This window comes from Lathamus discolor, chromosome 8 (genome assembly GCF_037157495.1).
Source record: "Lathamus discolor isolate bLatDis1 chromosome 8, bLatDis1.hap1, whole genome shotgun sequence".
NCBI lineage: Eukaryota > Metazoa > Chordata > Aves > Psittaciformes > Psittacidae > Lathamus > Lathamus discolor.
The window spans coordinates 16,990,429-17,017,933 of record NC_088891.1 but is presented as its reverse complement, the minus strand read 5'-3'; the positions used below and the strand labels follow the sequence as shown (position 1 = coordinate 17,017,933).

At 40.3% G+C, this 27,505-nt stretch overlaps 1 protein-coding gene across 9 annotated transcripts in view; it reads left to right on the top strand.

Annotated features, from left to right (window-relative positions):
* The window catches only part of OTUD7A (OTU deubiquitinase 7A), a 151,144-nt gene that overhangs the window by 62,288 nt on the left and 61,351 nt on the right, over positions 1–27,505 (top strand). For 7 of the 9 annotated variants that reach the window (XM_065688075.1, XM_065688079.1, XM_065688077.1 and 4 more), the window contains exons 2-3: positions 20,209–20,326; positions 20,885–20,989. The gene's annotated coding sequence lies outside the window, so the exon portion shown is untranslated. The remainder of the gene's footprint in view (positions 1–20,208; positions 20,327–20,884; positions 20,990–27,505) is intronic. The other 2 variants (XM_065688078.1, XM_065688076.1) reach the window with 1 other exon arrangement.

Below are 27,505 nucleotides of genomic sequence, written 5' to 3'. Positions count from 1 at the left end.
GTGAATCACTAGGTGCTGTCCTTTGGGCAGTCCAGCTGAGTTAAAACCTGTGAGCACTGAAGCCTGTTAAGGGACATACTACAGGTGGTGTCGTGTGCAGTTCTGGTGATTGTGAACCCCCTTTATTTTTGTTTCTTCCTTTTTGCATAGTGTGGTATAGATACATTTCACCACTTTCGTTTCACCTTCCACTTTCAGTAGGGTGAATTATGGCTGTAATTGAAGATGACTGAAAAAGACAAAAAATCCCTTTCTCTCCCATGCATTAAAAAAATGAAATCATGAAAGTATATTGGAATTTACTAATACATATTTGATTAATATATATGCTTGTAAATATGCTTGCTTTTCCTCATGTGTCCAAGATAATGTGAGTGGCTGCTCTTCTTGACATAAATCTGAATTCAATGGAAAAATATCCAGGTTTGCTGTTGCGCAGCTGATGCAAGTTCATTACATGTTTTGCACCTTGCCACCATCTGCCCACTGGCACGCTGCTTAGATAGGACAGGAGGAAATTCCAGTGAATTATGAACAGCATACAGGAGGTGATAGTGCTTTTCTGATCCACAGAACAGCATCAGGAGCTCCTAGACTTGTAGAAGATCTTTTCACCCTTTTGTCATTTGATAATGTTTTAGTTCTTGAAATCTGTTGCGATAACTGAACATTGTTTTAAACTGAATGTAAGGGTTCTGGGGAATCTAGAAGGAAAAACTGAGAAATCGGTATAGAAATGTAGAGAATGTTTTGGGTTATAGCTGTAGCTGAAGCATCTGCATTATGGTAATTATAGAATCATAGAACCATACAACAGTTAGGGTTGGAAAGGACCTCAAGATCATCTAGATCCAACCCCCCCCACCGTGGGCAGGGACACCTCACACTAAACCATCCCACCCAAGGCTTCATCCAGCCTGGCCTTGAACCCTGCCAGGGATGGAGCACTCACAACCTTACCTGGCTTTCAAAATCAGTTGGAGGGTTCAGCTGAGACAGTCGCTGAAAACCTCACTCCAGCAGGACTCTTTCCTAGGAACTGTTAAATGCCTGCAAGCAGCCAGCTTGACTGCACATTACCTGACTGAGGACCTTCACTATCCATTTAGGTAGAAGCTCCATCCTTTTTTATTATGGCTTTGTGTGGTATGCTAAGCCCGAAGAAGGAAGGAAATGCAGGGGTGAGGGAAATTCCATTCTGCCTTTTTTGTTTCTATTATTTTCCATTTAGTTGTTTGAGAGCACTTGTTTTCCTCGTTGCAGCATGTAAATTTCTTTAATGCTGGCTTTAGCTTAACTACCCAGTGACTGATCAGTAGTTGTCAGTAACTTGCTCTAGATAATCCATCGCAGTCAGGCAGCACTGCAGTTTTTGGAGTTAAGTGCTCACAGCCCTCAGCTGAGCGTGACAAGTGCCTGCAAGGTCAAGAGCAGCATTGCTCAGGTAGATGGAGTCTGCAAGCTGTTCTCCTTGGCTCCAATTGTCTGTGCATTTGGAATAGTCCATGGGAGACAGGGTTACCGATGGAGCAAATCCTGGCCTTCTCAGAGTACAGAGTACAAGTATCTACGTTATTGATATTTGCTGTCTGTCATCATTCAGGGGCAAATATCTTCTTTGAGCTGCCAGACAGTTCTCTGCTATTTCACTTTTAGAAATCATTTTAAAACCTTTACTTGTTAGGAAAGCAAACTTGAGAGGCTAGAGCTGTGTAAACAAGTGAAGGTGCATGAAGGGTGGATTGTGAAAGTATTGCTTAGCTGCTCTGGTGAAGGCTGTGCAAATTCACACAAATTCAGCAGAAATCTTCTTTCAGGATAGATTTGTGAAGCTTCTTTCCGGTCATCTGGAGAAATGAATATATTCTAGGGGAAGACACAATGTACCAAATTTTGTCATCTGTGTTCTGAAGACTTGGAAGTCCCTATAGAGACAATTCTTTCCTCCTGAAGCTAATGTCAGTTAATTCTAACAAAGCTAATGCAATTCTAACAAAGTTTGGCTTCTACTTAAGCAGGGCTTTCTGTCCTATTTCATTGCATTGTTCTCTGGCATGCTGTGTGTTCCTGTATCTGACAGTTGTGTGAGCTTGGTTCTTGTCTGGGTGCTTTGTGAGGCCTCTGGAGGATTGCCTGGGAATTCCTGTAGGGCCGTAATCAGGCCATGGGACATTCAGCTGAAGTCATAGTTCCCCTGGAGGTAGATGCCCAGGAATCCCAGGTGTTTTGCCAGTTTGCATTCAGCTCATATGTACCATATATGAGCAACAGCAGTGATTTGCACATGGCTGATAAACCCAGCTTGCATGAGACAGTGGACTTTGTATCCAGTCTGGCCTAAATACTGTTTGGTTTTGTATCAGGAAAAGCCTAAATCGCAATATATGACATAATTAAAAGTTCATTTCCATATTCAATTTCCAATGCAGCAGCTTCTAGAGACACTGACTAGAAATAATAGGGGAGGGAAGGGACTGTAGTGCAGAAGGTAGCATATGGACCATATCAGTCCTCTGCTTCGTGCGAGCTGGAATAGGACAGCAGACATTAGGGAGATGATCAGGTATCTGTGTGGATGTGCAAGACAGCAGTGAAGCTTCTTGCAGAGAGCCACATGATTATTGGTGGCCATCCATACATTCATCCCTGAATATATGTCACTTTTCAGAGAGACACTCTTTTCCCTTAGCCTGTAAGGTTCTGTTTGAGTTGTGGCTTTTTAGGCTTTGAATTCCTATTTGTCTGAGGTTAAATGTTGTCATCCTCATTTGCTTCCCTGAGGTTTTTATAATGGTTCTTGTCCTTTACCTGCTGGGTAAACACAGGAGTTTGTAGGTTTGTCTGGTTGGGATTTGTAAACTGTGTGGATCTTCTGAAAAAATAATAGTGACTGGGAACTGATGAGGCCATGACACAAACTGTAGCACAGGGGATGTGCTGAACATCAGGAAACACTTTCTCATGATGAGGGTGCCCAAACGCTGGCACCGGCTGCCCAGGGAGGTTGTGATGATCCTCAAAAGCCAGACAAAGCCCTGGGCAAAACCGGCTCTAGGCGGTCCTGCTCAAGCAGCGAGTGGGACAGGGGGATGTCCAGAGCTCCCTGCCAACCTCAACCACTCTGTTATGCTGTCCTGGGTTCAGCAGTTGCAGTCATTTTTCTCCTTAGTAGCTGGTGCAGTGCTGTGTTTTTGACTTTCAGCCTGGAACAGCACTGATAACACCGATGTTTTAGTTGTTGCTCAGTAATGTTTACTCTGACCAAGGACTTCCTGAGTCTCACACTCTGCCAGGGAGGAGAGGAAGCCAGGAAGAAGCAGAGACAGGACACCTGACCCAAACTAGCCAAAGAGGTATTCCATACCACAGCACGTCATGCTCAGTATATAAACTGGGGGCAGTTACCCAGAAGAGCTAGATCACTGCTCCGTCGGGCTGGGTATCGGTCAGCGGGTGGTGAGTGGTTGTATTCTCTTCCCTTGTTATTTCCCTTATCATTATTGCTATCGGTGGCAGCAGCAGTGATTTGTGTTATACCTTAGTTGCTGGACTGTTCTTATCTCTACCTGTGGGAGTTGCATTCTTTGGATTCTCCTTCCCACCCCTCTGGGAGTGGCGGGGGGGGGGGGGGGGGGTGTGTGGAGGAGGAAAGGCTGGGAGTGAGAGAGACACTGCATGGTACTGAGTTACCGGCTGAGCTTAAAGCACAACAGATGCCTATTCTGTGCAATCATTTGATTCTGAGCTCTCCCCCAAAGCAGGCCTTCTCTGTACCCCTAAAAGCTACTTTGGCCTCTTCTGTAAGCAGTTGCAGAGATATGATTTTAGAGATGGAAAAATACACATAAACCTGTTATATCGTGGACAACTTTCACAGATGCTTGAGAAGCACAGTGCAAATTGTGTGTGCAATTTGGGATTCCTGTTCTTGGTTTTGATTCTGAAATACTTTGCGCTGAGCGGTACCAGCCATCAGGGAAATCTGACTGTCTGTCCTGCACAAGGACATCTCTGCTAGGGCTTTGCCGAAGCTGTTCATGACTTTTGTAAATGCCATCCCACTGATGAGCTCTACAGCATGGTCTGAAGTCTGCTCAAGTGTTAGTTGGTTGTGTAGTATATTAAAAGCTTTTCTGTTCAGTTTAAAGTTTGAGCTGTAATTCAGTCCTTAGGATGCCCTACATGTAGAGTAGAGTTACAGAGCAGGATGTGCCCTGGCACATGATCCATTGGACACATTTTATAGATGAACAGTGGAAAAGAGGGACTGAAAGACAGAAACCAGGCTTTTTCTCATCTTCTGTATTAGACATCTCATCCTCCTTCTGAACTAGGATTTTCTGTTCCACTTTGTCAGCAGGAACTATTCCAATGAACTTAGGTCACAGATGCACCTAGTTAAAGATCAGTGCTCTTTGTGCCAGGCGCTGTTATTGTTTTGTTATAGAGGAAGTTTTGGGGTTTTTAAAGCAGGCTCTTTTGTGTTATTTGGTATAATAATACTATAACTGTAATACTTGAAACTGTGTTCATGGTCAGTTGCAGTGTTTTGACTCCAGCTTATAGCTTAATTCCCTTCCAGCTGCAAGCCCAATTATATTTTCTGACTGCTAAAATTGTGTCTGTCTTTTCCCATGCTGCCCAGTGTCCATCTATTCGGTAACACAGTTGCTCAGTCAGGGATTTTAGGTAGAGTCTCTGTTCTTGCCTTGAACAGCTTTTTACTGCTGCAGGATGACAGTCGTTCTATTTAATGTTAGGCTGCATGTGCTCTGGCTGCATATTCGTTTTATTCTTACGTAAAGATGCTCTGACAGTGTCATTGTGGAACACCTTTGTTCTGGAAGGATGATCTATTTTTGCTGACATTACAAATGGTATTTAAGTTGCTGTGTGTATGCTTCTTTATTAGTCAACAGCCAATGTAAAAGGTCAGTCTTCTAACTAACGTACAAGATCAGTTTTCTTTCAGTGGAAAGATAGAGTTGATGAGGCTTTGCTAGGTAAACTTTGGGAGTATTTTGTCCTTGAGCGGAATCCAGTCACTTCTAGTCAGGGTAAAGATACTTTTTTTTGCTCTAGATTATGATACTATCCATGCTATCAGGGAATGGTGGTTTTATATCTCACTTGCTGTTCAGTGTAAACAGCTCAAAACTCATCACTCTCCGCTTGTCTTGCATAGGCTATGCATTTCAGACAGAAAGGAGAAATAAAATGAAATAGTTAGCAAGCTGGAATGCAAAAACCCTGAAATACTTACCTTTAAAGCTAATATGTGCCATCATACTCGATTTTGTTTCTGGTAGGTTTCTGCTACTGGCAAAGTTGTTCTGTTGAAAAATTGCACTTAAATTAGATGTTAATTCTGTATTCTCAGTGGTTTTGAATCGCTTTGATCTGTACTTCTACCAGTTTTTGAACGTCTTTTGGTCTCTAATTTGCCCTTTGTACAGCACTTCATAGCTCATTACTTTGTCCGTCATTACAGCAGGTGACTGTAATTTGAAATGGTTTATTTGATCATTTGAAAGACTTCATTTGTACAACCTGGGGCTCTTCAGAAGTGCTGCTAAATGCCTTGTTCACCTGCTGGTGCTCACACACAGTGTGAGCACAGCTGGCAAAGGAGCAAACCTGAGTGGGGTCCCATGGGACATCGGACAGATTCAGCTGAGTGGCTGTAAGGAGCTGGGGAAGGTCTGTTCTTCTCTTAGAGACCCTTGCCATGGGCACCTCCTCCCATGTCATGGTTGCTTTGTCTTTGTGTCTGTAAAAGAAATGACACAATTACGTTACAATATTTTTTTATGGATTATTATTTTTTCTAGGTGCATTTTATTATATACTGCTTAATGTGTGTGAAATAAAAGTAGAAAGAAATACATGTCTGCTGTTGTAATCTGACTTCTGTCTGCAGAAGAAGTAAGAGAAGAATTCATAAATTGATAATCAAAGGCTGATGGATAATATGGAATATCCTCTGGAAAATTTCTTACTGGTTTCTGCAACACATGGTACCTTAACACATATTAAAGAAAGAAAAACCAAGCTAATAAACTGAGAATGGTTACTGCTTATGGTCATTTTTTATTTGCTTTTTTGCATTAGCACCTTTTAATTTTTGGTAGAAATTACGAAAGCAAGAAGCATCTATGATAAACATGTTCTCCACCCCCACCCCTAAAATTGTGGAACTTCTTTTCTTCTGCTAAAACATCTGGAGCTTGGTGGAATAAACCTATGGGTAAGTTAATGAAATGACACATTTCTGCTCTGTCAGCTGCTAGTAAGAGGAATATTAAATGAATCCACCAGGCTCTAGGTACGTGGCTCATAGTGGGGTTAATGACTGATGTCCATCCAGGTCTATATTAGAAACTGAATGAAAACAACTCTAATCAAAACAGGTGGTGTTAGTGATGTTAGTTAAGATGTTAGTTAAGACATTTGTAAATATGTGTATTTATATACGAGTATGTGTTTTTATAGCTGTATATTGATAATATACAGACATGGATAAGAGATGCACTATAGATACACCTACAGATTACATATTGATTATCTAAGCATATAATACCTATATATATTTCAACATGTACATAACATTTTCAGTCCATAAAAATGCACACTAATTTTTATATTGATAATACCTCTTTTCTTATGCCTTTGACTTGTAGTTATTAAAATGCTTGCTCATTTCTTTGCATGGTACTTGGTAAGCTGTTCAAAAACAATAGCAGAAGTGGGGGGATACAAATCGTCAGGTCTAGGAACTAAAGAAGGCAGTTCACCTCCAAAGAATCGTATTTTTTCTTATATTTTTCTTACTGTTTACATTTTGTAACAAAATTTTATCTATGGGAAATATTTATCTGACTTCGACTAAAGAATGTATGAGATGGATAACCGAAGAAATATGGGATCATCTTACATACGTAACTATATCTGGCATGACATTACTTTTTTTTTTTCAGTCTATGGCAAGGTCGCGTTCACAGCAATTTAGTGCTTCATAATGTTATGATAGATTAAACCTTGCAAAAGATCTAATGTACTGAAGAAGACAGAAAACCCCAAACCCCAGAAACTGGAGTATCTAACATAGTGCTGTTTTCTCTCTATTAGTTTTTCCCAATAGATTAAGGCATGGAGGAAGAGGTGGGAAGATCTAATGTACTGAAGAAGACAGAAAACCCCAAACCCCAGAAACTGGAGTACCTAACATAGTGCTGTTTTCTCTCTATTAGTTTTTTCCCAATAGATTAAGGCATGGAGGAAGAGGTGGGAATGGGGGATTGTTTGGTTGCTAGGTTGGTTGGTTTGATGGTGGATTTTTTTATGTTTTTGGATGAGTTTTGATACCAACTCCTGTGCAGATGGATGTTTGTGTGCCATGCAGCAGGCAGGGCTCTACTGGTAGGGTTCAGTAACAGGTTACATTTGTCAGTAAGTTTTACAGTACTTTCCATGCGTAAATACGTTTTATTTAATATATTCTGTTGAGGTTTGTAGATGATAAGGCTGCGTACAAACTCACTTTGTGGATGAAATGTCTTTCCCCGAATGGTAGAATATGAGAGTTGCTCACAAATGCTCTGTAGTACGAATGAGAACTGCAAAGTATGCTTTATAGAGGTAGTAAGTACAGTATACTTGTGTGTTTTGAGTGCTAAAATAGCTATGGCTGATTTCACGGTGGAGTGTAGATGTGTCTTGGGTAAGAGAATTGATTATAAGGGGAATTCCAGGGCTGGATTATGTGAACAGGAAGTAAATCAACTGAAAAGAAGTTTATTCATGTTAATTTCTTCTTAAGATTAGTATAATTATTCCCATTTTACAGGTGTAGAAGCTGATACAGAAAGGTGAACTTATGTGTGTACTTAGGTGTGTAGGAGCCTTCTGAAACACATACATGAATGAGTCCATGCAAACTAGAAAGCTGGGAGTAACAAGCCTATTAATTTGACTGCAGTGTGGGTGTCTGTGGGGCTGGGTTCCAACTAAGCATCTCCCTGTGCCATCAACAGACAGCCTCATAATCTTTTGAGGTCAACTCTGTGTATGGACAAATACTTGCTGCACCGAAAGTGCAGCTCTTATTTGAAAAGTGTGTATTCCAGTGTGTACATTTACATTACAGTGTTTAGATGAGCTTTGTTGAATTCCTGAGATTTCTCCTTCCCCACTTTCCACTTCTTTGGAAAGTTTCCACTTTTTACAGTTTTGACTTCACCTGTGATAGCTGGAAACACTGAGAGAAAGGAGCAGGGGAGAGATTGGAGGTAAAGGTTGTTCTGTGTCCCACTGAAATGCGAGCTGACTCTTAATGTGTCAGGACGCACAAGCAGGAGGAAAAGGACAGAGAAGTGTGTGAGCAGAGGTAAAGAACTGGCACTGCCCTCCACTGCTAAATAGGCAGAGTAGTCTGATGTCACTGTGACCATAGGAACAAAAAAATCCCCACAGAGATGCTAGGCTTGATTACATCAGTTCATAAAATTGGCTTTGCTTTCCTCTTTGCACTACCAGCTTTGATGCAAAAGCTGATGTAATGCGAGCACATGCAGTAAAGTGCAAAACAACCATGTGATTTTTTAGCTTCAGAGAAGATTCGTTGTTATGGAAGGCGATGGTGATTTTGCCACTCATGCCCGCAAGTACTTTTAGTAACAGCTGCCTGGATGACATGCAGCTGGACTGGCAGAGACACGTTGCCATCTTCTGATGCAGCACAATCCATAGTTGAAACTGAAAATTTAACTTTTTTATCCTCTTTTACACATACGCAGGAACTTGAATAGAGAAGAATGGATGCTCTGCGTTGTTTAAATGTATTGCAGTGTGCAAATATATTTCCTTTTTTTTGTTGTTGAACTTCCTGCTTATTCTGCCAGTGTATAGGAGAGTTTGAAAGGGTCCCATTAAGAATGCATACTGGAGCAGGGTTCCCAGCTTGCTCCATTGAGGGGCTCTGGCTTAGCTGGATACATACACTGGCCAGTACTGAAACATCTGCTTTTCATCCTTTTCAACTTGTTTCAGGAACACAGGTAAAAAAAAAGTGCATTTTTGCAGAGCTATTTACAAAATGAGAGCTTGAATCCGTTTTTGTGTAGATTATTGAATATATCTATTATAATTAAGTTCTCTTGGGGCTCACTAAACATTTATCTGTGTTGAAGGATTTTTGGACTGTCACTGTTATTGTCACTGTAGCTATCAATGTAAAATCGATTATCCTGTACAGGAAATCGGAATTTTCTCTCTTTACCAGCATAGTTTGGGAATTGTTTAGAATGTGGTTTTGGCAAGTACTAGGAGGTACTTGCCAAAGTACTGAGTAGGGCTTGTAGTAAAATTGAACCATTAAGGATGTGCTGAAGAGAATATACATTGGGGACTTGAGAAATAGCAGTAGCTGTTCTCCATTACTGTTTGTTTAGTATAATGGTAGATGCTGGTGAGAGTGTCATTCTGGAGAGGCACTTAGCATTGTGAAGAAGTGAGTACACGCTGGGTCATATACCAGCAAAAGGCTATAACCATGTAACCGTAAAAGAGAAGTTTGTCACGCTTACCTGAATCATTGGGCATTTCTCCTTTAAAACTCTGTCTTGTCTGCTTTTGAGAAAGTGGAGGTAGGTGTTTTAAAATGTTGTTTCTTACGTTATAAAACCAGTTAAGAACCTTCTGTTAATACGATACTAAAATCATTAGACAGTTCTGTCATTTTCAGTAGGAAATAATTTTTTGATGTAGTTAATTCTTAAATTAGGAAAAAAAAAACCCCAACCAAGCAAGCTGCCCCCAGAAGGCCGTGAGTGATATAAATTGATGGTTTTCCAAAGTATATGGGGAAGTTGTCTTTAAAAAAAGAGGGGGATGGTAAGAGCCAAGCATTCCCATTCCCGAGGAAGTGCTGTGTTGATGTGAAGTGCAGCAGCTGCACTGCAGAGTCCCGCTCGGGGTGACCTCAGTCCTGAACAGCACAGACTGTTCTGGGTGCAGGTGTGAGCACTGGATTCTTTGTTCTGTGTTCGTGGGTAAAATGCGTATCCACTGAATGAATTGGTATATTTGGTATTCCATGGTTCACTATGTGCCTTCCTGCTATTGCAGAAATAGTTTATTTTATTCTGTTGAATTACATTAGTTAAATAGGACAGGCAAGAGGAAGTGACTCCAGCAACAACCTCTGAATATATGAGGCAGGCAGACAAAAAGCCAGGGTTGGACTGGGGATGGTGCAGGACATAAAAGACAGTTTTGACAGCTGACTTGTGATCTTTTGAAGAGGTTTGTATATGCTGCTTGAATTGGGAATTTTAAGTTTACTCTCTGTGCTTCATGAGGATAGAGTTGTGAAAAATGCTCACTTCTGGTGATGCGAACCCCATCAGCCTGGGTTTGAATGTGGCTATTCGTGTGACCGTGTCAGTGGTTAGAACCCATTGGTATCTGCCAGGTGTCAACGCCTATTTATGTCCTATGTGCCTTTATTTCTTGTGAAATTTTAGAGAGCTCCTCTTTCTTGGTTTGTGTTTGGTGTACACTGCCTGCAAGTAGCACTGTGTGTACTGACACATGGCTACTTCTCTCATGCTTGTTTCCAACCAAACCAACCTAATCAGACTACATGAAGCCAGGTTCCCAAACGCCTCATTTTTTCCATGTGTGTAGGATATAGGCTTTTCAGTGTCTTGGAAGAATTGGCACAGATAGAGATTCCACAGATGCAAGTCCTTCTGGAAAGATGGGTATAGTTTTCTCCAAATAATTAACAAGAAATTCAGTGTTTGCTTTGGCAACCATTAGAGAACCGTTTATTCACCAAGTATGACTTCAGCAAGTTAAGTCCAGGTAACGCTTTTTTCCCCTTGTATCACCTGAAATGCAGTAAAAGGATACAGTGCTCCAGATGAGTTGTAATCCTGTAAGGGTTTCGGAGAATGGTGGCAATAGTATTACTCTGCAGTTGAGATCTCAGTCTTCTGTGGATCCAGTATCCTGTTACTCCTCTGTAAAAACATGGTAGTGGCAGAACTGTTTCCTTCATGCAAGTATTAGTATAGGAATAAATTTGAGAATCTGATAAATTTTCTTTTAAAATGAAAATGGATTAAGATTCCTATGCAAATAGCATTGTACTCATACGCAGTCCTCTGTTACCTGAGCATGCCATTGCACTGTGTGCTTTATAAAGACGGAATGAAGTTTGCTGAGACTGACTTTAACCACTGGTTCTTGTTTCTGATCCAGTGTCATTTCTTTAAATGGTCTGACTAACTGAAGGCATATAGAGAAATAGATCAGGTATTTTTGAGGATTTACCTAAAAAGGTGACTCACGAATGATAACCTAGCTTGACTGGCTGGCATGAGTCAAATGTGTAATACCATGTACTCATAGTACAGCATGGCTCTTTTGAGTATAAGAATTGTCTGCTAGCTGGTTTTCTTTAAACCATCTGAAGCAGATCTTCAGCATGACATCAGTAATATGTTCATAGCAGGACTTGGGAAGACATCAGTATTTCCAGTGGTGTGAAGTAGTTGGAGCAGAGTTTGATGGGGTCAAGGACAGCTCAGCCACCACCCACTGCTGTTGGTTTGGGAGTAGTGAGACGCTGCGCAAACAGCTGGTGTTCCTGAGTAATTCATTCTGCTGTTCCCACCTCATCACGCTGTCTAGGGTGTGGGGGTGGCCAGGTATGTTTCTAGGCAGGGAAGTCATTAAGATTAATGTCACCAATCATAGTCATATTATGGGGGAGGAGGGACATGGTTCTGTCCTTCTCTTACCCCTTGTAAAGCATTTATGCACTCATTTACCTGATGCTGTGAGCATTAGTACAAAGGATAAGGGAGCAGCATACAGATGGCCCATTATTGTGCCATACACTGGTAAGAGGGCTTGTGTCCTTAGTCTCACCTCTCTGTCAGTGTGCCAAGCACTAGGCTACAGACCCATATTAAGGTGCAGGAAGGGTCTTTCCCAGAAAGTTACTGTAACCTGGCATAGTGTGCTGTTTATATGTTGTTTGCTGGACTGAATAAGGTAGAGTAGAGAGTCATCCTGCTTATTGTAATACCAACATCTGATCCACCTGAGCCCATGGTGGCCAGTAAATAAACCAAGCCCAGTAAGTGGGGTAGTGCCATTCAGACAAGTTGTGAATAACTGGAGATAAATAAGAATTCTTTCTTCATGAGCTCTGAACTTGCTTGCATGTTTTTCTGAAGGGTGTTCTTTCAGGTAAGACAGTGAAGTCTCTCTAATTGCTCCAGAAGGAAAGGGTCTGGGCAGAAAATGAACTCTGGCAAATAAAATCAGGTAGCAGAGGCAGTGAGGGATGTTCCTCACGTTTAAGGTGTTTATATGAACCAGTCCTGATGAACTGAGTTACACCTGAATTTGGCGTTACAGATTCAGAGGAAGGAAATTCTTTTCGTCTCTTAAGCTTTTGGTCACTGAAACCAGAAAAGTGTCTGCTTTTCATTTTTGTGTAGAGTGCTGTTGCTTTTGATATGCAAATGGTGCCTCGTGCCCTATAACCTCAGTCTTCCAGAGAGCAAAAGGAAGGGCAGAGAAAAATGCGTGTGGTGCAGGAATTCAAATGATATGGGAACAGGGTTCCTGCTCTCTTTCACAATTCAGTCCCAGGTTCCAATAAAGAAAAAAAATCAAATCAGTTTGGACTCTGAGGGCAAGGATTGCCCTGTGTGATAAGGGACATTAGAGAATTTCTGCCTGTAATGAATAGAAAAGGTAACTGAGCTTACTGAATGCTAAAGCAGCTGTAGTGAGCAGTAATAGAACTGAGTGGGCTGTAGCTGCGTGACAGCTCATCATATAATCATCATGTTTTCCACTTACAGCATCTCTGGAAAACAAGAAAGATGGTTTAATTCTTTTAATTTAATCTTCTTTTATAAATCGTTCACTGACATTGGCCTTTGGATACATATTTTGAGTGGTAGAACTGCCTATGGTTCAAGATCCATTCTCCTTCCTCCACCTCGTTAAATCATATGGAGAATTTCCCTCCATCATTTTTCTTTTTCCTTGGTTGTCTTCTCTGGTACAGAGGTCAGGCTTGCTCTGATGGCATCTCATGACGCAGAAGCAATCACTCAGCACAGCACAGACGTGTGCATGGTTCAGTGGCTTTGACACTCTCCATTCTCTTTCCTGCCCACCTTGAGGGGCTGCCAGGGAGGAGCACAGATGGGCAGCAACCCAGGCAGCTCTCTGAATGCAGCCTGTTGGCTTTGCCACAGCTCAGCCATGCAGTGTGGATGAGGCAGGCCATAGTCTGCCTTGCTACTCTCTCAATCCTCCGTTCTAAGAAGCTGATTTAGGCCAAACAATGCTTCAGTGATGACAGAAAGCAGTAGCAGGTTCCCAGTTTTTATGGGAAGCTCTCACCAACCTCCAAATCAGACTTCCTTTTTTTAATTCCATTCACGAGAGAGTAGCAACTGGAAAATAGCTTTATTTGGTGAAGCAGAAATTAAAGGAGAATAGATCTCATGAGAAGCTAAAATCAATAGATGACTGTGCTTTATGCTGTGAGTCTTTAGGCATCTGGACATACTAGTTTTTGCATTATATTTTCTCACCCGGTAGTGACTAAAAAGATCCTATCACACCTGATCAGGTCCTTTGAAATATGGTGCAAAACTGTTCTTCATCAGTGGCCTTTGAAGCTTGTCAGGGTTTGTATCTAGTGGTGTGGTTTATAGTTACGAGCCTTTTAGAAGTGAAATTGTGTTTATTATTTGTAAAGGTGAAGCTGTCCCTATGAAGTTGATGAAGTGTTGTAAAGAAGACTTGAAGTGTGAAACTGTGGCTGTGTTTTTCCTGTGAGGTTAGCAAACTGTGTGGCTGGTGTAGAGTGCAAAGAGTAACTTGAACTGCTTGCATGTTATATTCTTTTAGAGGAAGGTGCTGTAGTTCGCAGTTACAGTGCCCTCCAGTTCTTTGCAGATGTTTGTGTGGCTCTCCAACAACAGGTTTTCCTGCTGTAATGAACCACTGAAGTGTTTGTGAGCTTGGAAGTTACTTTGATAGCTTTCAGAGAAAGTTGATAACGTGGCTTGGTTCAGTTGCTCTTGTGGGGTTTTTGCATGTGTATAAAATTCAGAACTAGCTTTTTCTCCAAAACGTGTTACGGCAAAGTTAGTTAGAAATCAAGAATATGAATTTAAAATAAGTCATTCATCTTCTGCCGCCCAGGAGTGAACGAAGGACATACTTTTAGATTAGTAAAAGGTTTAAGTTGTTACGTCTATATTGTAGTATGATGGAGTTGTGATTAGAGACTTTGGTTAATGAAAATAACTAGTGATTAGACACTAGTTCAAAATGTGTCTTCTTGTACCAGAGCCCAAGTGGCGAATGGGAAAGCATAACAACCAAGGCAGATTTTTATGTATAAATATATGCATGCATGCACACATATATAAATATATTTTAGATATTCTTTTTTTTTAACTGAAACCTGTTCTAATATGAAAGTTTTCAAATCACACAAAAAAGTGACTCTGCAGGTCAAAGCCAGTGTTAGCATTGTTCAAAGATGAGACATGTTACTTGATCTGCCCCTGAGATTTTTGTTTGGTTATTAAGAGAGTTCACAGTATTTAGAGGATGATTATAAGTGAAGTTCATGGAAAACTTCCTCTGACCTCACTGAGGGAGGTTAGGATTTCCTGCTGTGGTCAAAAAGATCTCAGAAACACACTGTCATATTGGTGACTAGGTGTTTGCTTTTGTGTAGAACCAATCATAGAATCATAAGGGTTGGAAGAGACCTCTGGAGATCATCTAGTCCAACCCCCTTTGCTAAGGCAGGGCCACCTAAAGCAGTTTACACAGGAACGTGTCAAGGTGGGTTTGGAATGTCTCCGGAGAGGGAGACTCCCCAGCCTCCCTGGACAGCCTGTTCCAGTGCTCTGCCACCCTCAACGTAAGGAAGTTTTTCCTTATATTCAGGTGGGACTTCCCAAGGACTGGGAAACCTTCTGTATGAGGAAAAGCTGAGAGACCTGCATTTGTCCAGTCTAGAGAAAAGAAGGCGCAGGGAGACCCACTCACCATGGTCCAGTATTTAAAGGGTAGCTACAAAGAAGATGAATACTCTCATTTTACAAGGAGTCACATGGAAAGGACAGGGAGTAATGAGCGCAAGTCAGTCCCTGGGAGATTCTGGCTGGACACAAGAAGACAGTTTTTCACCATGCAAACAACTAGCCCCTGGAATAATCTCCCCAGGGAAGTGGTGGATTTCCCAGCGTTGGACACTGTTAAGATTCGTCTGGACAAGGCGTTGGGACATTTATCTTGGGTCATGTTCTGCCAGGAAAGGATGGACCAGATGATCCTTGAGGTCTATGATTCTTTTCCTCCACTTGTCGAGATGATATCCAGGATGAGCTGTTCCATCCCCTTTCCAGGGACAGAGGTGAGACTGACTGGTTGGTCATTTCCTGACTCCTCCACCTCGTCCTTTTTGAAGAATGAAATGACACTGGCTTTTCTCCAGTCCTCGAGCACCTCTTCTGTTCTCCATGACCTTTCAAAGATGATGATTGACAAGTAGCCAGTATAGGCAAGTGCAGGTAGATTTTTATGGCTTTAAATCAATCTAAATTGAGGACAAAATAAATGAAATTATGTTAAAAGTAACTGTAAAAGGGAAAAAAAAAGCATTTATCAGAAAGTAATTTGGAAGTCCTGTAACTGGTTTACATAAGGAAAAATAGTTAAGATTTGAAGTACATGTCACATCTCTATGTGACCATATACCGTATACAAAACCCCCAAGATATCATTTTTGTTCCCTGAAACTTACTTCTTTAATAGAAGTAGAGCTACAGAATGAGCTTATATTGAACTAACAGGTAAAATCAGACAAATTTGTATTTAAAATCCAAATGAATTTTCTTTGTAAAGTCAAACAGTTGAGTTTATCAGGCTAGGTACTTTCAGCATAAAATGTAACCCTTTTTCCCAAGGTATTTTCCCAGCATCGGAATTCCTCTGATTTCTATTTCTCAAGATATATTAATGCATGTGTACAGACACTTACATAGTCAAGATCGACTTCTGGAGTTCAGTTTAGCTCCGTACCACTTTTAACTTGCAAAAACTCCCTTACAACTTGTTTAATTGGGAATTTTGAGCTTTAAATTGCTGGGGGAAAATAACCCACCGAACCCTACTGATTTGATGGTGTTTAAAAGGACTAATACGTACAGTAAAGTATAGGTGTTCACAGCACTGTGGAGATTAAACCGCGTTTTATGATCTTGTGTTTCTCAGTCTTGTTTACAGAGACTTGACAAGAGTAGCTGGTGCACTTCTAACAGCATGGTGGAGTCAGGTTAATTTAATGGAATGTCGATAGATAATTTAGTCTTACTCTTGGTTAGATGTTTGTTGGTTATTGAAGAAAAGGAAGGCACTTTTGTTGCCCCAGTTTTGTAGGACTAAAGAGATAGCTTCACATTGTCTGCTTTGTCCTGGCTCTGGTGTTTTTCAGACCCTTGTGTGAACTGATTCAATCCAGCACAAAATTCTTCCAGAGAAAAATAAGTGACAGGGTTTTTTTTTTTGCTGGCAAAGTGAGTTGAAGTGGCCCAGGGACCACTGAGACAAGTGTCAGAGCAAATGCAAGGGAGCAAATGGCACCAAGTGGCCCAAACCAGCGCCACAGGGAAAGAAGAGGAATCCACCTGGAGCTCCTAGGTTTTAGCATCATCTTTGGATCAGTACAGGCTGATTTTGCTGGAAGAGTAATCTACTCAAATTCAAATTCAATTCAAATTCTACCTACTTCATTTCAGAAGATGAATTGATCAACTGGAGAGTTTAGATTTGGTAGCGTTCTAGCAGGGGCATGGAAAAGCGTCTCTGCTTTATGTATGTGTTGTGTATGTGAAAAAGTGAGTTTTCCATTGTAAAAAGGTGTCTTCAGCTTTTGACCAGTCAAACCATTACTGTGTTTCCGTGACTTCATGCTGTTATGACAGATGCTCGAAGTCAGTAGCAACAAACGTAAGAGGTTTATCATGTGTGAAATTAGAGCTTTGGATGAAAAGACTGCTGCCTCCAAGAGACACACTGCTGAGAGGTAAAAGGAATGTGCGGAAAACTTACCAGGATCTTGGTGGTGCAGTTTCTGTCTGTGTTCAAATACAGCAGCTTTTACAAAAACTCCTTTAGTACCTCGTCATGACAAAGCCTGAGGCCTGCTGTAAGCATCAAACATGGCACTTCCAGCATACCTGCACTGCCCTCTTACAGACTCTCCTGAGGGACGTGACCAGGATAAAACTGTTCACTGAGGTCCTCGTTTGTGCTTTGAAGCTGGAAATCTTCACTATGTTTCTTTGGGCTACCGAAAGCTGCATGTAACTACCACCTGCATGGCTGGAAGTATATCTGTTTAGATAGAATTATAGATCTGAGTTTAAAGAGTAATATAATCAATATATTCATAATGCATATCACATAATCAAGTGTGAGAGCGTACAGTGCTTATTAGGTGTAATCATGTCAAGACATTACTACACAAAAACCTTCCTGAATCACTGGTGAGAGACTGTCACATTTCAGTTATGCCATGAACAAGACCAGGCTGACTGTTGAAAGCACTAATTATCTGCATAGGAACTTGCTGGAAATGTTTGTTGTTTCCACAAAGACCTTCTTGTGATTGTTTCAGTTTGAATCTGTTGCCATTTGTTTTTCTTTCACTATGTATGAGTCATTTTGACAAACTCATCGAGTGACTGTATATCAAATTGAATACGGAGGTCAAATCAGTTGCTCATATTGGCAATTACAATTTCAGTTAAACCTGTAGTTCCCAATCATAGATAACTATGGCTTTTGCTATGGCTCTGCATGAAAAGGCTCTTGTCCTTTGCTTGTGTTGGTATATAAATTTCACCCAAGTAAGATGAGAGCAGGATTCTACTTTTCATTGCCCTAACTTCTGTTTTATTATCCAATGGATGCATGTAGGTGTCCGGGGATGATTTTAGCAGGAGGCAGAGTAACCAGGAAATACATTTCCTTGCAGCCTCTTACTTATTCCTTTTTTATTTCACATTTTTTCCATCTAAAGAGAGCTTTGTTCTGGCTATTTCTGGACTTCTGCAACTCGAACAGCTGTTTTTAAAGGCAGTTCAGAGAAACAAATGTTCACTTTGGTGGACAGTGGTACTCTGAGTAGTTATTCCATGTGTGCTGTTTCTCAAAGTGTTGAGTTTTGTGAGTGTCAAGCGGTTGGGCAGGATGTGGGGGCATCAGAACAGCACAGCAGGCTTGGGCTCACTCTTTGTTTCTACCAGCAGCATTACTGACACACCACTTGTTCTCAATGATTTGTGTTGTGTGGCTGAATGAAATGTTGCTGGTGGAAAGGAACCAGACGAACTCAAAGATCCTGCGCTCCATTCTTGGGCCTCCAGAGCTTTAGCAGAATTAAGTGTACTTGTATAATCTGCACATAATGATACAAACACTCCTGTAACATTGGACTCTAGGTACTGTTTCAATCTAGAAGTCTGAAATAAAGACCTTGGCAAGAGTGGGAAAAGTATCTGGACAATCTCTCAAAAACCTATCTTAATCTGGCATTTTATCTCGTTTCTTGTAATGCTGGGAATCAAAGGTGTGATACCTTTAGTCAAAAATGTAAGTGAGGTTTTGCCTAGGGACTTGAGTAGACATTTGTGAAAATGCTGTTCCTGACTGCATGGAGTTGCATGTTCTTTTTCAACACCTTAAATACGTTATTCCTGTGACCATGACTAGGGAGGATATTTATTTTTTACTATAGCTGTTTTCCCATTCCAGTGGAATTTCACAGAAAAGTGCTCTTAGTGTTCTAGGTGGCTGACTTGAGCTAACCAGGGGAAAATTCAACTGAACCTGGGAGGCAGGTAGTGCCTTACATCTTTAAAAATGACCCGCCAAGGTGCGTTGTATTGAAATATATCTGTGCAACAACATATGCTAGCAAAAATATAGCTGAGTGAAAAAGGAAACCAGAAAAGAGTTCATTAGTCCTTTTATAAAACAAATACATTGAACAAATATGTGGATTTGCTTACATTAATGTACAAGTAAATATAAATGTATATATATGAATTTGTTATGAAAAAGCAAGTATGATAGCCATCAAAACTTTGCAAAGTAAAATACTTGAAGACTTGGACTAATGGAGAAGCAGATAGTGTCAGAAGGAATGATAATTGGGCAGAGCATCATGAACAGGCTTTAAAAGTACATGCTGATTATTGTAACACTCCTAGCAGGTAAATCAGATAGAAACTGGATTAACTACAACATGCTCACATATCCAGACAGAAAATGAAACATTATCATACAGCTCTTTACGCCACTTGGGTCTATGCTTCGTGGTTAATGTAATTAATATTGCTGACTCCTGTAGCTCAGTCTGCAGTGCTTTCCTGTGTGTTTGCTGCTTGTTCAGGGTTGGTTTGTTTTTTTTAATTGTATGACTTTTTTTAACAAAATCAGTAAATCTCAATCTGCAAATGAATGTTAAGGGAATAGAAAGGGACTAAATGTACTGGATTGGCTGGAATAATTTCCTCAGTTCTGTCATTGACATGGAACGTGCAGTCAAACCAGTGGAAAATTAGCTCTCTAAGCTACATTTTGAGGTTTACTGCTGTTGTTTCTCTGAACCAGCTGTAGGGGCCTGCATGACTAAGAAGGTGTCATCTGTTGCACATAGCTCTGCAATGGCAAAAGCGCTCTCAGTCTTAAGGCCATACTATTTGGGTATCAGTTACCTTTTAGAATCCTTCTGTGAAGGTTAATGTGTGCTGGTGATCAGACACTGCTTCCCTCCAGAAAGTTTCCTTTCTGTTTCTCTGATAGTGGATGTTTCTTTTGTTTAATCTGAATTGGATTGGGCTCTGGCTGAAGTTCTTGATGGAAAAGCCACTGTGATCTCAATAGTGAGGTACTGAAGTGCTTGTAACAATCTTGGGAATAGTCAAAGCTGGAAGAACGGAAGACAGTATTTCTCCATAACAGTGCTGCAGATTAGGACTCCACGGTCAGGGTGTGTAGCAGGAATGATAAATGGATGCAGAAACAGCACTTCATAGTATCACTTTTGGAGTAAAACATGTTTTGGTCTCTCCATTCTCACAGGCACATGATACTGCAGAGTTTCACAATCAGAAATAAAATCACCCGGACAGTTGCCTCCTGCCTTCCTAAATAGGTAAACATACTAGAACAGAAACAGGGACCTACCTACCTCATTTCTGTAAGTAGCCAAAAACATCCCCTCCACCGCCCAAATTAGCATCTGTCATTAGTTGTTTTGAAATGCTGAGCATAGGGGCCTTGCAAAGGAAACACGAATCTAATTTGTTTTCTGGTTGACAGCAATTCAGTGTAGCCAACCAAAGAAACCCACTAAAATTATTAACAAGCTAACAGCATGCCTGTTTGCCTGTGGCAACATAGAGCTGATGGATGATGCAGTGTTACTCATTAAATGAATCTTTATCTGTGCCTCCTAAAGCTTTGATGCTGAGTAAGTTCCTAAAAAAAAAATCCATGACATTGCCATGTTAAACTGCTGCAGCAGTTGATCTGTCTCTTTTGGGCTTAGTTCTTTGCTTTCATATTTCTTTCATTCAGTTCATTTGGTAATAACATGGTGCAACCCATTGTGAGACTTAAATGGAAGATGCCCATAGTAATAACCTTAGTAAGGACAGCCAGCTGAGCAATGCAGTTGCTAAATAAGTGGTGTTTAGCTGATTATCTGCTGCTGTAAATTGCTGTTTACCTGTTGACTTCTCTGTCTTTTTTCTAGGGCAAAGGTGGGTTTTCTGGCTTGGATGCCTACCTCTTCCACTTCACCAAGATGAGATAGGCATGTGGGAGAGAAGGGAGATTTTTGCAAGTAGAACCTACCATGGTAAGTTGGATTTTGTCCCTGCTTCTGCTACAGAATTTCTCAGTGATGCTAAATACATAGTTAAAACCTAACTTTTCACACAAATGCTTCTCCTTCCCTGGCTGTGTGTTAGGCATAACCCTTCCTTGGCAGCAGTGCTTGATTAAAGAAGTTCTTCCCTACTGCTTTTTCCTCCCCTGCCACATAGTTCCACAGAACTGCTTGAGGTGACATGCAGTAAATTAAAACAGCAAATTAAATGGAGCTGAAAATAATTACATTCTACTATATACACAAGTATGAGAAACTGTGGTCTGTATTCTTGATTTGACACCACAAGGCCTGTCCTGAACGTTATACTGAAAATTAAGTACATAGGAACTAGATCTATTGCTAAATACCCTTAAAGTTGTAATAAAGTGCAAGGACCCAAAATTAATAATGCTTTTAAAACTAATCTGTCTGTCTTGGCTCCATTTTTTAAATAGTATAGTAATTGCATACCTTACAGGCACATTCTTAAGTAAGCTCATTAATGCTTTGTGAGACATATATCTGCTGAACAGTTGAGCATGGAAGGAAAGAAAAAATCCTGAACCTCCCTTCAAGAGGTTCAAAAGGTTGAAGTAAGTCACATGGGAATGTGGTGGTGTTATGATATTTGACATTCATGAAGTGATCTATAGCATTTTAATAAGGAGCAGCAGTAATGCTATTGTCAGATTCCACAATCTGTAGATCTTAAGAATTGAGCTACACACCTTTTCGTAGATTTGGTACTCCCCTTCTTCTGTTCAACAATTCATTTCCTTGCTTTCAGAAACAATTCCTGTTAAAATCTACAGCATGGTAAGAGGCAAGTGTTCCGAAGCCACTCAGAGGAATAATGTTTGTTACCTTGGCATCTCTGATAACCGGCTGGTGGTAAGGCCAGTCTGCAGAGCCTCCTCGAGTTAGTTGCATGGATTTGTGATGGTCTGTCTGACTGTGATCAAGGGGTAGCTGAGTGGTAGTGCTCTTCAGATTGGCTTTAATAAGTGCTATGCAGATTTATGCAAAAATACTTGTGTTGTTAGATACAGATTGTTAATACAAAGTGAAAGTATGAGGAGAAGGGGTTTTTAGCTCACTCCAGTATCAGGAATAGTATTTGGAAGATAAGCTCTTCTTATTAGGACTCTTAACTGTGAAGCAGATTATATTTCTTTTAGGTGTCTTGATTCACACTGTACCTTATTGAGTTATAGTAACTATTTATTCTACAGCAGTCAGTATTGAAACTTCAGCCCTATAGATGCCAGAGAAATTCAACAGTGTCTCTCATGATTAGATTCATAGCATCTGTTTTCCAGTTTGCTTTACAGAAGGGCCTTTTCATTCCTGGGTAATAGATAGGAGCCTAGACTCTTGCAGTGATAGGAAGAAACAGATCTTTCTGATGGATTATTTCTGAGTTTAGTTTTTCATTATTCAGGATTATGTGAACTTGTATCATGAGATAAGTTGACCATGAGCAATGGAGATGAATAGGGGAGGCAGAGCTTCATAACACCAAGGCAGTGCCTCTAGCAAAGCTTAGGGAATGTAATGGCAGGTTCAAGGTATTTTGGGTAGAAAGGAATTGGAAAAAAAATACTCAAATTCAAACAGAAGAAACTTCCAAGCTAACTAACTCATCTTCTCTTGCCTTGGGAATTATTTGTAATACTTTTGATGCTTCCCCATCTCTTCTACATAGAAGAGGTTTGTGTCTTAAAGGTGGTGAATACTTATCATTGATCTCAGTGTTTTGGGCAGACTATAGGATTGCGTATGTCTTCCTGAAGGTGCTGGCTTTAGCTGACTTTGAAACGGTGTATTTTTCTACTAAACTTCTCTGCTTAGGTTGGAGATTGTGCTTTTAAAGCCTGAGCTACATCCTTGTTCTGCTGCTGATATCCAGCCTTCAGTGGAGCCGTTGTCAGTAGCAGAGTTCTGAGCTTCCAGAAACATTGTCCTGACAAACCTTAAAAGAGATTTTGAAAGTAAGATGATTGGAAAAACTGTCATTAACTCGCAGGTAGTGCAAAGCTTAAGAAAAGCAGAAAAAAAAAGGCAAAAGAGCTCAAAAAGGTGTCCTTGACCAATACTGCTTTCATTTTCCTGTTCTAAGTACACCAGCTGAACAGGCGGTTTGTGCGTTCTGCTGGGGGGGTGTGCTCTCCTGTGCATTGGCATATGTATGGTTTTGGTTTTCTGCTGTGCTGTCTCATGAAGTCCATAGTCAGCCCTTCAGAACGAGCTGGGTTTCTGTGTCTGACAGTTGTGAACTTTGATAATATACTGTATTGATCTGGGGACCTGAAATGATTTTTGTCAGTTCTTCTGTTTTCTTTCCTTGTTGAGTTGTAATTACCCAAATATTATCTGATATAGTTTTAAGAGAAATAATTTTCTGTAATACTGCCGGGGATGCAGTAAGAACATAAATATAAGCCTGGGTAATAGTTCCATATTATTCTTCCTGTGTTCTTCCTGTGCACATGGATTCTGAGTAATCAGGTTTTCATACAGTGTAGAAAAAGAGAGATGACAAGATTGTTTGCTTACAAGCAAAGCTTCATATTAAGTTAGAATTCACAACTCCCTCTCTTTTTCTACTTCTGAGCCTGAGCTGTGCTTAGATTCTGTTGGGGTTTTTGGTTGGTTTTTTTGTTGGTTGGTTGGTTGTTTTGTCTCTGACTACCAAAGGTCTTGTCTTGAATATAGATTCTTTCTCTGTCTCCCTCTGTCTCCCACGTGAAGTGGGACTTCACGTGCCAAGCTCTCTTAAGGCTCCTGAACTGCTGCAGTGCTCATCAGTTCTGTCTATAGCTGTGGCATCACTTTTTTTCAGAACTGTGTTCAAGTGCTGCATATGGAACAATTCCCCTGAAACCTTTGTCACTTCAGAAGTCCTTGTGAGTGGGGATGTTGCCCTCAGCACCCACAAGTCTTTCTACGGATGTCTGACTAACTGTATTTGCCCTTGCCGTTGAGCACTGAGCAGATTGCATTGCTCTGTTCTGCTGGGGCAAAGTCAATCCATGTTAATGGTTTCTTTAATCTTTCAAAAGTGATTATTTTATTTAGGGCAGTGACTTCAGCCAATTCTAGTCTCATGGTAGTGGTCAGAGATAAGTAGTGCCTGCATCAAGACAAGTTAGACTCTTACCACATTTGGGGCTTGATTTAGCTAAAAAAAAAATAATCTAAACTTGGTTTTCAGGAGTCATAACTTTATGGCTCATGTGGTTTACCTTCTTAACCTTGATTTCAAGTGTGTTCCTTATCTAGAACAAATCTTTTCTCATAAGTCTCATCTGTGCATCTGAAGTGCTTAATTCTATGGTATATTTTTGCTAGATTTTGCTTTTCAAGGACAATAGTAGGAAATTGAGTAGACGAGGGAGCCCACAGAGCTGATGAAAAAGGAGGAGATTAAATGATCCATTTTTTTTCAACTTACATTGCTAATCTAAAAACCCTCTGATGGCAAAATTCACTTCCAAGCATTTAGTCATTTGCTGCAAGAATCGATCCTTCTTGGATATCCCTTTCACCAGCTTTATAGAATTTAATTCTCTCTGTGTTCTCTGCACAAGATGAAAAAGAAGACTCTGGTTTGGATAGCTGAAACTTCCAAGTCATAGATGCTGTTGGGTTGCTGTCTTGAAGCTGTAGCCTGTTCTGTGTAAACCCTTCTGTTCCTACTAAACTCAATGTCTACTTTGACAGGGGAGTTTTCAGGGTTGTAAATAAGCCGAAGTGTCTCTCAGCCTCCCTTCCAGTGCCTGCTCTAGGCTTATCCTAGATCTGCATCGTAGATCCCACATCTGCATCAGAGGTCTGGAGGTCTGCTGTCCCTGAGGCTGGTGATGGTATCACCCAAATCATAAGAAACCACTGCTTGCAAGTTTGTAGGAAACAGCTTTCTCTGGAGTGTAAGCGATGTCCCAGCGCTTCCTGCTGCTTAAGAGGGTGGTTATCAATAGAAAACAAAGCTCACGTTCAGTTTTCTGATGCAGTCAATATAACTTGTCAGAGTGATAAGCCAGAAATGTTATTCCATTCTGTTCAAGTGTCCTCTTGGCTGTTGCTGTGGTAGTATTTTTACACAAGTATGTTGGCTTATTATAGAGCAGTGGCATTTGCTTTTGTAAATAACTGGGACATATTACCTGTCACAATCAGCAGCTTACTCCTGAATTCCTCATTTGGCAGTTACTGTTAATTTTAGGCTCATTTAAGACCATTTGATTGTAGTCTGTATGAATTTCAATATTAAATTTGTCTTAGGAATCTTCATTAAGATACAATTAATAAAGACTAACTGCTGTACTAGGGTACTTGGGCTGCTCTGCCTAATGTGGGTGGGAGCAGAAGTGTGTTTTAATTACAGGCAATGCTCCATCTTTTTAAGATGTAATTGCTAGGTGGATTGGTTATTTTAATTACTGTCTGAGACAATTTTGTTACTACATAACAGTGTTTTACTGTATGAGGTACATATTGTCAGTGAGTGCAGAGGTGTAGCTTTTCTTTTTCAAATGGAGCAAACATTCTAGTTTATGCTCTTTACCTCTGGGATGTGCCTTCACGGGTTTCATTACCAATTTTGTCTGTGTGAAATAGACTCATTTGCTTAGTCATAAAATCAAAATACTTTTGCTAGAAGTAAAATACTTCTAAACTCTGCTCCATTGTGAGAAATGAGATTCATCCTCTTTTGTACAACTGTATAAATTATTGCTTTCAACACTGAAAGAATCCATGTCTGTGAGACAGTAACTTCACATGGCTTTTCAGGCCAGTGTATCCAAGGAAAAAGTTAATGTCTTGATCATTCCTGTCTGAGGTAAGTTCTTAGGGAATTCCAGGAAGTTTTTGCTTGTCCTGAAGATTTGTTGAAGCTTTCGCAGTAAAGCTTTGTTTTCCCATGACAGGTGCTTCTACACCTGCCTGAAAAGAATTCTGTGAATACTGCAAAAAAATGCTGTGTTCTCACTGGACAGTCTGGTCATGAGGACGTGTTTTTAAGAAAAAAAATACTGGTTTAGTTCAAAGCAAGAGCTTGTCATTCTAAAGAAATTCATCTGAATCCCAGGAGGTCTTAATACAGTGTGACATGAAAGTAATCAATATAGAGCCATAGAAGGATACAGCTTAAACATTTCATGCAATAGAAAGAGTTTTATAGTACTGAAACACTCCTTTTATCATTATTTAGCATGAAGCCCATGAGAATTTTGACTCCGTTGTTTTTACTATTAATTGTATGGTGCTCATATTAGCCTAGTGTCTGCATACTAAGCTAGCTGACAATGCCTACATGAGGAAAATACAAGCTCTGTCTCTCTCGAAGTATTACTATTTTAGATACATTTCTAATGTACTAGACCTTTAAAATCAGGTCAATTCAAAATAAATGTCATCTGTTCTACATGCTACGTGGGCTCTGTAATAAATTCTTACATTGCAGAACCAAGCTATAGCCTAATCTGAGTCCATTCAGAGTCACAATTAATGTTGTTTTGAATTACCCCTCTTGTGAAGAAAAACAGAATTTCAGTAAAATTAGGCAAAAACTATCCATGCCTGATCTCTGTTTTATTAATGTGTCAAAGGGCAGAGAGCATATGGATGGAGAAGCTGGTACTGTTTAGCTAAAAGGACACAGTTGATATCTTGATAGAGAAGACAGGGAGTAACTCCTTTTCAGGTAAATTATCCCCTCTCAGTTCCTCTTGAACCACCTCCATCACTTATTTCCTGGTCACATTTTGATAAATTTTGATAAATCTGGAACTGAGTCAACATCCTTTGTGTAGTTCATGTAATTATGGATGTGTTCAAGGCCAGGTTGGATGGGGCTTTGGGCAGCCTGGTCTAGTGGAAGGTGTCCCTGTCTATGGCAGTGCATTGGAACTAGATGGGCTTTAAGCCCCCTTCCAGCCTAAACCAGTCTGTGATTCTGTGTTGCCTGTATTGTTTCCCTGAAGGCTTTGAGATTTGGTGGTTTCATTTGTGTTCTTACGTTAATTATTGAAGCTTTATCATAAAAATGTATTGTGCACTGGTGTGTAGTAAACTGACAAATGTTTTATTTGTCTTACTAAACAAGCAGGGATTCAAAGGATGTTGATAAAATATCTTAGTTGAGCAGTTGCACAACTAATTGGATAAATTTTTATGGTGAGGTATTTTATTTTCTGAGGGAATGATCTTTATGCAGAAATTAGGAAAGATTTGCAGTCTTTTAAGTGATTGTTAACAGAGATTTTAATGCATACAAAAATCATTGCAATACTTTTTTTCATTGATTCTGAGAGCATTTTTGTAGTGGTGTGAAGGACCGATTGGACAGGAAGTCTCCCAATGTCAGCTTTCTGTGATGACATTATATAAAGAGTTTGACTTTCAAGAGATAAAATATTATGGGAAAGTTGACTGCTTATCTGTAAGTAGCAATGGCAATTCTAATGTAAATGTTCTGAATGTCTTTCTGTCGGGGGCCTA